The sequence below is a fragment of the Pantherophis guttatus genome, chromosome 4 (genome assembly GCF_059756535.1).
Source record: "Pantherophis guttatus breed Tessera chromosome 4, ASM5975653v1, whole genome shotgun sequence".
NCBI classification, from domain to species: Eukaryota; Metazoa; Chordata; class Lepidosauria; order Squamata; family Colubridae; genus Pantherophis; species Pantherophis guttatus.
The window spans coordinates 138,012,655-138,023,024 of record NC_142066.1 but is presented as its reverse complement, the minus strand read 5'-3'; the positions used below and the strand labels follow the sequence as shown (position 1 = coordinate 138,023,024).

The 10,370-nt window shown below is 36.2% G+C and overlaps 1 long non-coding RNA gene across 1 annotated transcript; it reads left to right on the top strand.

The window, feature by feature from the left end:
- The first annotated feature begins 433 nt into the window (after positions 1-433).
- LOC117655155 (uncharacterized) lies at positions 434-8,692 on the top strand. The gene is made up of 3 exons (XR_015734074.1): positions 434-730; positions 4,742-4,870; positions 6,371-8,692. It is a non-coding gene; the product is annotated as an uncharacterized LOC117655155 (long non-coding RNA).
- Positions 8,693-10,370: the final 1,678 nt, after the last annotated feature.

Genomic DNA, 10,370 nt, shown 5'->3' with positions numbered 1-10,370 from the left:
AAATTTCCACTACCGGTTTTCCAGAACCTGTCAGAACCTGCTGGATTTCACCCCTGGTTTGAACTCTTTTTGAAGATGACATCACTATTCAGATTAAGTATTAAACATATTTCCTATGGGCCAAGGCACTTATCTTGGAACAGCTGCTAAAAGCTAAGAACCTTTTTCCCAGTCCTGGGAAGCCTTCTTTCTTTCTTTTTTTTAAAATATATTTTTATTGTTTACATATAAAAATATTGAATACAGTGTAGTTGTCCTGGCGTTCCAGTTGCCATGAAACAAAGGTAAAAAACAAGATGATATACTATTTTAAACATTGCTAGTGTTGTACAGTTATTTCTGACCATTATATTCTAGAATGCCCAGCTTTCTATCATTCTAATACCTACATTCTAATATCAACATAGTATCTCTTTCTATGTCCACCTAACTTGATTCTTTCGCATTCCAACTTCTATCTCATGTTTCTAACCAAGCCTTCTTTCTGATGAGATGTGGAACGAGAAAGAATAGCTGTGAAGCTGAATATGATAGAAACACTTAAGTACAGCTGAATGGATATTCTAACTCCAGCTATAACCTGCCAAAGTAAAGCAAGATCCAGATATGTTGTTTTTGAAATGAAAAAAAGTATCCTGATTAAATTGCAAACCAGAATGCATTGACAGAGCAATTTTACACATCAAGTGTGCAAATCAAACTATAATGACCACTACTCACATATCATTTGGTAAGTAAGACATTAAAATGCAACTATTACAAAAAAAGTATAATTAAATCTATCATTTAGAGAAATGTCCAAGAAAATATACATTTGTGGGAGAACTTGCTTTCACACTTCAATAAAAATTCATAAACTCATGCAGAAATCAGGCAGAAGGAATGCAAAGTTGGAAAATTGAGAAAGTGGGCAAAATCATACTTAATTGATGTGCTTGTTCCTATTCAGGAAAAAAAATACTCACAGTAATATACCTATTAATCCATACCTGGAACATTCAGCACATTACCAAATGACAATATATTAAGAGCCACTGCAATCACGTCTGAGAGTAGTATAGGTTGTTATGGAGAACCCATACTTAATGTTCCATCTGGCTTTTCTTTCCTACATAATGATGGAAGGAAATTATCCTTTGTTCTGTACTCTACCATAGACAATAATTTATGCCCTCAGTCTGCTCAAGCAAGGTACTTGAATATATAATTTCCCATAGAAAATCACCTTTTACCAGTACTTGGCTTTCTAAAGCCTACTGACATCACAAAATCTTTGATTTTGCAGAGGGCAAAAGGGCTCTATTCTAAAGAGCAGGATTACTTTAATTGGAAGGTAAAGAAAATATATTACTTTTCCAATTATTAGAAATGGCTAATTTAAAAGGCTGATTTAGAGCTGTAATGGGTTAAGGTAAGTAGAATTGGATTAAAAGGAGCAATTATTAAGGGCTGCATGGAAAGTGCTCTCAAAATATAGGAAAAACATATAATTGATTTCAACATTTATTTCTAATACAGAGTTTCTTTTCAAAGACAATATATTTTGAAGGATAATTAGAACTCATAGTCAAAATAAAGCTGCTCCATTTTTACTCCTACTGAAATCTGGACAATAATAGTTCCACAGTGAACCATTATGCCACCACAGTGAAATGGTTTCAAATAACCTGCTTTTGTCTACATTGTCATTTACTTGTTTTTCACACTGGTGAGAGTATTACAGATTCGTGCAAGGCAGGACATCTGGAAGAAAACCAAATGTATTTAGGCAAAAATGAAATGAAAATGCTGGCAAGCTTTTAGAGAAAAAGTGTATCCCTTTATTTTAAATAAAAGTATTCTAAAATAAATGTCTATTGTGCATTTAGTCTGAAGAAAGAGCAAGAACTAAGTTTTATTGAAACCAAGAAAGAGGAATCTGAACAATGAATTCTAGGGAATCTGGGAATTCTACGGAATCTGATTTGCTGGCCAATCTCCATTTTGTTTTTTAATTATTTTCTCCATTAAATTTCACTTTAGCCTGATAACTGCAAAGACAGTTTTAGAACAATTTGGAGCAGAATAGATAATTAGCTTGGTTACTGTTATTTGGTATTCAGATGTACCAAGTAAGACATCAATTTAAAAAAAACCCTGAAAATATATGCTTTCTTGTGTTACTACTTGATTTTACTTATCCAATATAAGGATCATCATCATATACTCAGCATGCAACATGGAAAGCATATAAATTAAGAATTTCTCTCTCAAATAATACATTTTAGCTTTTATTTCTTCATACTACCATGTGAATAGTTTTCAGTTCCAAGTTAACTAAAGCTATCATATGAACAATTTCTCATCTGTCCATGTCTTAGACTAATTTTCATGCAATTTGCAGCACAACTTTTTTCTAATGATTTTTTGACAATAAAACCTTGGGAAGCAAAGGTTCTATAGATATTTCCTTTCAAAAACCTGCTCAATCTGAGTGGAATTCTATCTGCCAAACTACCAAAGATAAGAAGTGATTTTGAGAAGCAGAATTCAGAATTTCTAAGGCACTCAAGATTTTGCAAAAGTTAAAGAGTAAGGTATACTAGGATTATTATCATCTCTGAAGAATTCTTTAAGATTATTAACAAGCTAAATATCTTTAAGGTAATGTGTAACAAAAGCATGATATAGAGCCACAAGGGAATGCTTAACATACCCCATTACCAGTGGTGGGTTGCACCGGTTCGCACCGGTTCTATGGAACCGGTAGTAAAACTGGCAGGAGGCTCCGCCCACTGACCCCGATGTCATCAGAATGCTTCTGTGTATGCGCAGAAGAGAGAGAGAGAGAGAGAGAGAGAGAGAGAGAGAGAGAGAGAGAGAGAGAGAGAGCGAAGGGAGCATGTGTCTGCAGCCCCATTGCAAACCAGTAGTAAAGGTAAGTAGAAACCACCCCTGCCTATCACCTATAGGTAGGGGAAAGAAAGATGAGCTATCTTTAGAATATAAAGTATTATACAATACTGGGGAAGAGATTAAAAATAAAAACCCCAACTGAAACCAATACATTCTTACATATGGAAAATTCTACAAATAAAATATAGCCATTAACCATTTCATATTAATATTTAAATAATATAAATTTTATTTTTTACTCTACAACCATTTTTATTCTACAACCATGAGTTCTAGAAATCTACAATAGTTGAATTGCTTTGAATTGCTTTGTGAGACCTGAAGAGAAATTTCATCCAGACTAATATTGATATTCTCACACCAAAAGACTATTCGAAAGTAGTCTGCTGTTAATTCTTCATGGAAGAGTTGTTTTGCTTATTTCAATAAAACAAAGCTCAGAACTGATAAAGGGCAAACCTAGTGAGAAAACCGCAGTTAAATGTAAATATTTACACATTTCTCCTGAGGAATGAAATGTAAATGAAAAGCAAATGTATGATGTTAACTTTGTAAAGATCAAAGTCAAATAATATAATTTAGTAACATTTCAAAGGTTTAAATGAACAAACACTCTGTCTACTGGATCACAATAAACCTCTGGGATTATTATTCTTTTGGATTAGCACTATGTGGTTAGCATTATTAATTAATTTCTAATGCTTTTGCAAGAAAGAATTTAGAAACTAGCCTTTCAACTACTGAATACAAACAACAAATCAGTATATATATCATTCCAGTATATAGATCATTCATCAGAAGTGTGTCATTTTATCTAAAATGGCATCCCCTACACAAAAGAGGATATAGAGATCAAAACCTGTGGTTCAATATCATTTAGGACAGTTCCCCAACCTTTTTGGCTTTGCAGACCAGTGCGGGGGGGGGGGGTGAGAGTGTGGATGGTTCTGCATGAGCAGCGGGCAAGCAGGCGTGCCCATGCAGTTCCGTTTGCATGAGCAGTGGCGCACGCAAATGGAATGCGTATACATGCGCTCACTCGCTGCTTGCACAAACGGGCATGCATGTATGCTCACTCACCATTTCAGCGGCCTGGTTCCAAACAGCTCAACGGTAGTGGCCCAGGGTTGGGGACTCCTGATTTACGGCACTTCTGCACAGCCATAAGTTTGGCTAACCATTCTCCTTAAACACACTTGTGATGCTTCATAAAGAGGCTTATGGTTGCTCCTTCGATCTGATTGAGGATGTGGAAGAAGGACAGAAAGGGTATCCAAGTAGCTGAAGATGGAATGCAAAATCTGGTCTTTCCATCTCCCTCCTACGCCTTTTCATTATTTTCCTGTTACATTTACTTCCATTGTGAAGAAAAAAATAACCTTAGTGGTTTTGAAGAGAGAAGAGTAAAGCCATTCCTTTGACTTCTCCAAAAGGCGGGTGGTGGGGATAAAGCCCTGTTAAGTCTTGGATTTAGAGGAGATGATGTGTCTTGCTTATGTCTGCATTTTATTGAATTCCAGTATAACATGGTTGCTTTCCCCCCAAATTTCTGCAACTTCAAACCCTTCTATCGTTTCATCTCTGTTAGTAAGAATTAAGTCCAGTTTAGTTAACCTTCTAGTTTCCTCCTCTACCTTTTAGATGATTGTCATCTAGACTCTTAAGAAACCTGTTTGATCTCCCAATTGATGTCAGGCAGTTAAAGTTTCCCATTACTATTGTGGTGTGTTTCTACATACATTAATTAACTGGTTAGCAAAAAGTTCATCTATTTCATTTGCTTGGTTGTGTGGCCTGGCCACCTATGGCAAAGTCATTCATTTCCCTTTTTATTTTGTTCCAACAGTGTGCCAATCCCATATTTACAAAAGGCTTGTAGGTGGAAAGGGCTCTATAATCCAAAATTGTCACTGTCACTGCACAAAAAATGCAGACCCACAGAACAAGAGAAGAAACACAGGGATATATGTGAAAGGTAAGGGGTGATGTAGACAAATTTTTCTGTTCTTTGTATAAGAGACAGGCAACTTCATGGAGATGAAAGCTACCAATCAATTTATGCTGGACAGAAAATGACAACAAAGTTATGTTCATAATCTGAAAAAGAGCAAGAACAAGTTATTTTCCCAATCCTGCCACCAGGATTGTTTGCCAAGAATGTTTGCCAAGAATGCAACTTCAGGATTCAATACTATGAAAACAATAAGTATTTAATATAGCAACCGGAAGTTATGCTTTTACAACCAAAGAATTAATTATTTATTACAGAAGGCACTGGGAGAATCTTTGGTGAGGCTTAAATTTTTAATCATCTGAGGGACCTTAGATTGATGCCTTATTCATAATTCCATCTTAAAACTGTAAATAAATGTAGAGTGCATCAAACTATATTCTCCCCCCTCTCTTCTTCCTTCCTTTCTTTTGACCAACAAAGAATTCCTGCACACTATTTGGGATCCTGAAATAGTAAAGATATTGCCTTAATATGGATTTTGGAATGAATGACCTTGGATAGCCTCTTCACCTATCAAGTCTTCCCAGCCTTGGATTTCCAAAGAATCATAGAATTGTTTAAAGCCTTTTTTGTTTGTTTGTTTGCTTATTGCAATGGCTCCCTCTGCAGCTACTCGCAGTCCCTTCAGTTTAAATAAAAGGAAGCAAGTAATTTCTGCAAACAGATGAATTTAAACAAAACAAAGGAACAGCATTCCTAGTGATCAAATTACTATAGGAAATTTACAGATGACACAACAAAATTAGAAGAAGCAATAAAGATAGTTACATAAAATAAAGGAGGATGTTTATAAAACTTTAGGTTTCACAGAAAGCTAAGCCTTGGGTGCTAAATTTTGATTTATGGGATTATATACCTGTATGATTGTGCCATATACATGAAGCATCTAGGCAATAAAATAAGAAAATAAGGATATTTTTCTAATCCATTTAATCTACCATTAACACTATTAGCTCCATGTTCGTAGTCTATGTTCCTATGGCCATATACCGACCTGCAAAGTTTGGCCACACCTCTTCTAAATTTATGGTCTATAATTTTTAACTAGGATCTAATTAAATAGATAGCAGAGTAATCCTATTAATTATACCTTCAATTATTTAGCTTTCATCTTGTTCTTGCCCATTTCTTTGTGCTGGACCCACCTATTTTGGGAAGTGAATTCCTCAGCATGTTATTCAAAGATCATTGCAGTCTTAATCCTCCAAAACCAAGTATATACCTGTTTTAACAGATGTGGGCTGCATCTCCCCATTTTAGAACCCACATGAAATATCCAGGTATAGATGCTATGGGATACAAACTACTCTCCCTTGTGAATACCATTATTTATTATGACCAGGTTATGTACACCCATGCTTCTCTACTACTTCATAGCATAATTCAGTTGCAGCTTGGTGCTGAAAACCTTTCCCACTTTGCTACAAATAACTTCTCTTTTGTTATTGCTGTATTTTTCAGAGTATAAGACACACCGGACTATAAGATGCACCTACCTTTTTTGGTGACAAAAAGAAGAAAACGAAATCTGCCTCTGCCTCTGAACAATTTTGCCTCATTGCAGCAAACAGCAAACAGTCTGCTTTACTTTCATTTTCGTTTTCAGCATAGCTTGATTAGTACAAGGGGGAAAAAAATCTGCTCCAGCAATTTACCTCCTTGCAGCAAGTAGCAGAGCCCTGGCAAAACAGCTGAGAGCAAAATAGCTGAGAGTCCTAAGGCTGATCCAATCAACTTGTGCTAAAGCTGAAAGGAGCTGTTTTTTCTTGCTGTTTGCTGCAAGGAGGTAACTGCTGGGAGGCAGAGGCCAAAGAGTGGGGGCGAGTGGGTGGGTGGGGCTACATTCGGTGTATAAGACGCACCTAAATTTTCACCCCATTTTAGGGTGGAAAAAGGTGGTCTTATACTCCAAAAAATATGGTATTTCTTTTTGTAATTATTTCATTATTTTGTGTGAAAACATATTCTCAGGTCTATGTACCAAGAATTCTTCTATCAGACGAAACAAGAACCAGAGCCTTTCAAATGAGTGAAATTCCATTAATGGATTCACATATCATAGTGCTAATTCATAAGGTGCTCGGTCAGGGATTGTTAGCAAGTTTAAATTAGTTATTCATTTCAAAGAAATTTACCTGAACAGGATCCAAGATCTTGAGTGCTGCCTTGTTTTTTCTTGTTGCACTCCTTGAAAATTTGCTATATGTTCCTTTGCTAATTGTTTTAATTATCTGCCAAATATTTGAAAGATTGGGAAAGCTGTCAAATACAATGCATCTGTTAAGGGCAGCATCTTAAACAATGAATCCTGAAAATAAAATAAAAATGTTAGTATTGAGATAACCATTAACAACAGCATAGCCTTTTAAAAGATTTTTACCCTGCCTTTTTTCATATGCAGTTCAAGGCATACATAACAATATTCCTTCTTCGTCCTCTTTTCCCTGCTGATTGGCCCAATGTCACCCAGCTGTTTTCATGCTTAAAGTGGGACTAAAACTCCTGTTCTAGGCCAGCAACTTAACCACTGCACCAAATTGGCTTTCATAGCTGCAAAGTTGGGTTCAGGATTTTTTTTAAAAAAATTTGTAAACTTTTATTAATTTAAGAAACCACAAAATACATTTATAAATACAAGTAAAACAATATACAACAAGCATCAGTAAAACAATATACAACACGCATGGGTTCAGGATTTAGTGACCATGACCTCTGATCAACCCTCAGCAATCAGAAACCAGCTCAGTCAAAGACTAAACAAAAGTCTAGACACCTGGCTATAAAGACAGAAGCCCAGTCAATCCTCACTTAGTTTGACTATGATTTGCATAGCAGATAACTTGGCCTCTGAAGGTGCCATCTACTGTTGCTGGTGAAACACAATGAAATCTGTTCCCTAGACTAGTCAAGGCATTAACCCTGAAACCCCAAACTGTCCACACCATTAACCAATTTGAGTTCTGCTTGATGGTCTCTCTTTCATTCCTTTAACTTCATTTTTGTAACTGATGTTAGAAGAAATGTTCATCTGGGTTCATTTTCAAGTGGGGAGAAAGACACTGGAAACATGGAGGCTGCTTGGAAGGATGGTTAAATGGTGAAACAGGACCACCAAGCATGTGTGATTCTGGGCAGCTGAACACATGGAGTGGAGAGATATTTATACCCTCTCTTGGGCCTTGCCCTAGAACTTCCTGTTCCTGTGTAAGAAATGTATCTCATGTGCAAATCCTAGGAGTTTGTCTGAAATAAGCTTGGTTGAACTGTGCTAGGTGATGTAATGTAGGGGCTTGGTTGTGCCCTGTGGTGAGCTAGATAATGCTATTGTGTCCTGGAAGGTCATGTTTTAATCCCATCACCCTGGAGCTGAGGTCTTTTGTTTTATAGCTAGGCTGGCATCAAAATATCTGCTGGGGGCAGGGAGCTGCAGGGAGCTACTCTTTGTCTTTAAAAACCTGTTTCTCCTTTTCTCATCCAGGGAAATATAATATTCCGCCTTTTTAATATTTCCTTGAACATTCTTCGAAGAGGGCTGGGTGCTATCTTTCTTCACTGAGATGCCCATCAATCATGAAATATGAATTGTACTATTCCTTATTAATTGCTTGTCATGACGTCTGATCCATAGCAACTGTATGTATAAGCACCTATTATTATGCATTGTACCTGACAATAATCCATACCTCTTCAAAGGACATCACAATGACCTGTTTGATCCCGTCCACCTGTCATCTTTCTTTGTATTTCCCTCAACTTTGAAAACATAAGTTGTTTCTTTTATCATCTTTTTGTATCGTGTGAATTATGTGAGCTTCTGCTTACTGACTCAGTGCCTATTCTGTTTTTTAAACTTATAAATGGCAAAAACATAATACCGTAATATATTTCTTAGCTTTCCCCAGATTCAACACCCTACAGATGTTCCCAACATCAGCCAAATCATCCTGGGTAATGATGAGAATACTGGGAATTAAAGCTTACACATCTGGAAGGCATCAACATTGGGGAAAGCTGATCCAATCAATACTTTAGTCCGCTATTTCAAAATTGTTTACAAGAATCAATGTCAAAAATTCTAACATCAAAAAAAGAATACAAATGGGTTTTTTTTCTGATAATAATGCAAGGAGAAAAAAATAATTGTAGCTGTACAAACTTGGGCATACTTATAATTTTTTTAAAAAAGTTCATCTTTTTTTAATAGAAGTCCTAAAGCAATGATCAGTTTTGCCTCAAATAACTAAAATGTTGTTAATCACCAGGATAGTGTCAAGATGGCATTGTTCCACATAGTTTAGCAATCTTCAGTTCGGCTCAGCTCATTAAGTGTTTTGTGACAAATTAGTTTGCCTTAACTTCAGATTGTTCCTAGGCTACCTGAAATATAAAGAAAATTATACTACGTTAAGTACATGGCTATAATAAGAACATGCAAATCATGTGAAATGTTCTAAAAAGAGGGCTAAGGATGCCAAAGAATTCATTCAGGGAAGTGAATAACTTGGTAAGAACAGAACTTTCCATCCTTTCTCCATCAGCTCACTTTACTTTCATGATACCACCTATGAAAGAGAAGGGGAGAAAAAAACTTCATTCCCATTTGGCATTATTTTTTTAATTAAACAAGCCCAGAATCCAGATGTGTTTTTAGTAGTAGAGGAGATGGCGCATACTTGGCTAGAAAACTGCAGAAAAGTAACTTTATGAGGCTAAGAGTTTGGATATAAATAGAATATGCAAAATATAAAATAGATTATATATGCACTTAAGGTTTGAATATTTATACGCAAGTGGAAGAAATCTGCAATTCCTGAATGAATACAGTTCCTTTTCATCTTAATGGTACACAACTAAAAAAAAATAGACATAAAGGATCATTTTTAACTGCATACCAGATCAGTGTTTGTAAAGAACAAACTGAATTCCAACATTTTAGCACATTTTTTATTTATTATTTATTACAAGCAAATATTAACATCATCATCATTGTCATCAGCCATTCAGTTTTTTTTAAAAAAAATTGATTTATATGCCGCCCTTCTCCGGAGACTCAGGGCGGCTTACAATGCGTTAAGCAATAGCCTTCATACTTTTGTATATTTATACAAAGTCAGCTTATTGCCCCTACAAACTGGGTTCTCAATTTACCTACCTTAGAAAGGATGGAAGGCTGAGTCAACCTTGAGCCTGGTGAGATTCGAACTTACCGTAATTGCAGACAGCTGGTTTTAATCACAATGCTATCAGTCTGCTGAGCCACCAGGCTCCAACCCTCGGCCACTCTATGAATCAGCACTCTTCATGCCCCACTGTCAAGCACCACCTCCTTCAAATCTGCCATAGTCCTCCCGGTGTCATCTTTTATAGCATCCAGCCAGCAGATACTAGAGTGGCCCCTTTCTCCTTTTTCTGTTGATCATTCCCAGTATGATTGACTTTTTGAGTGAGTCAACTCGCATGA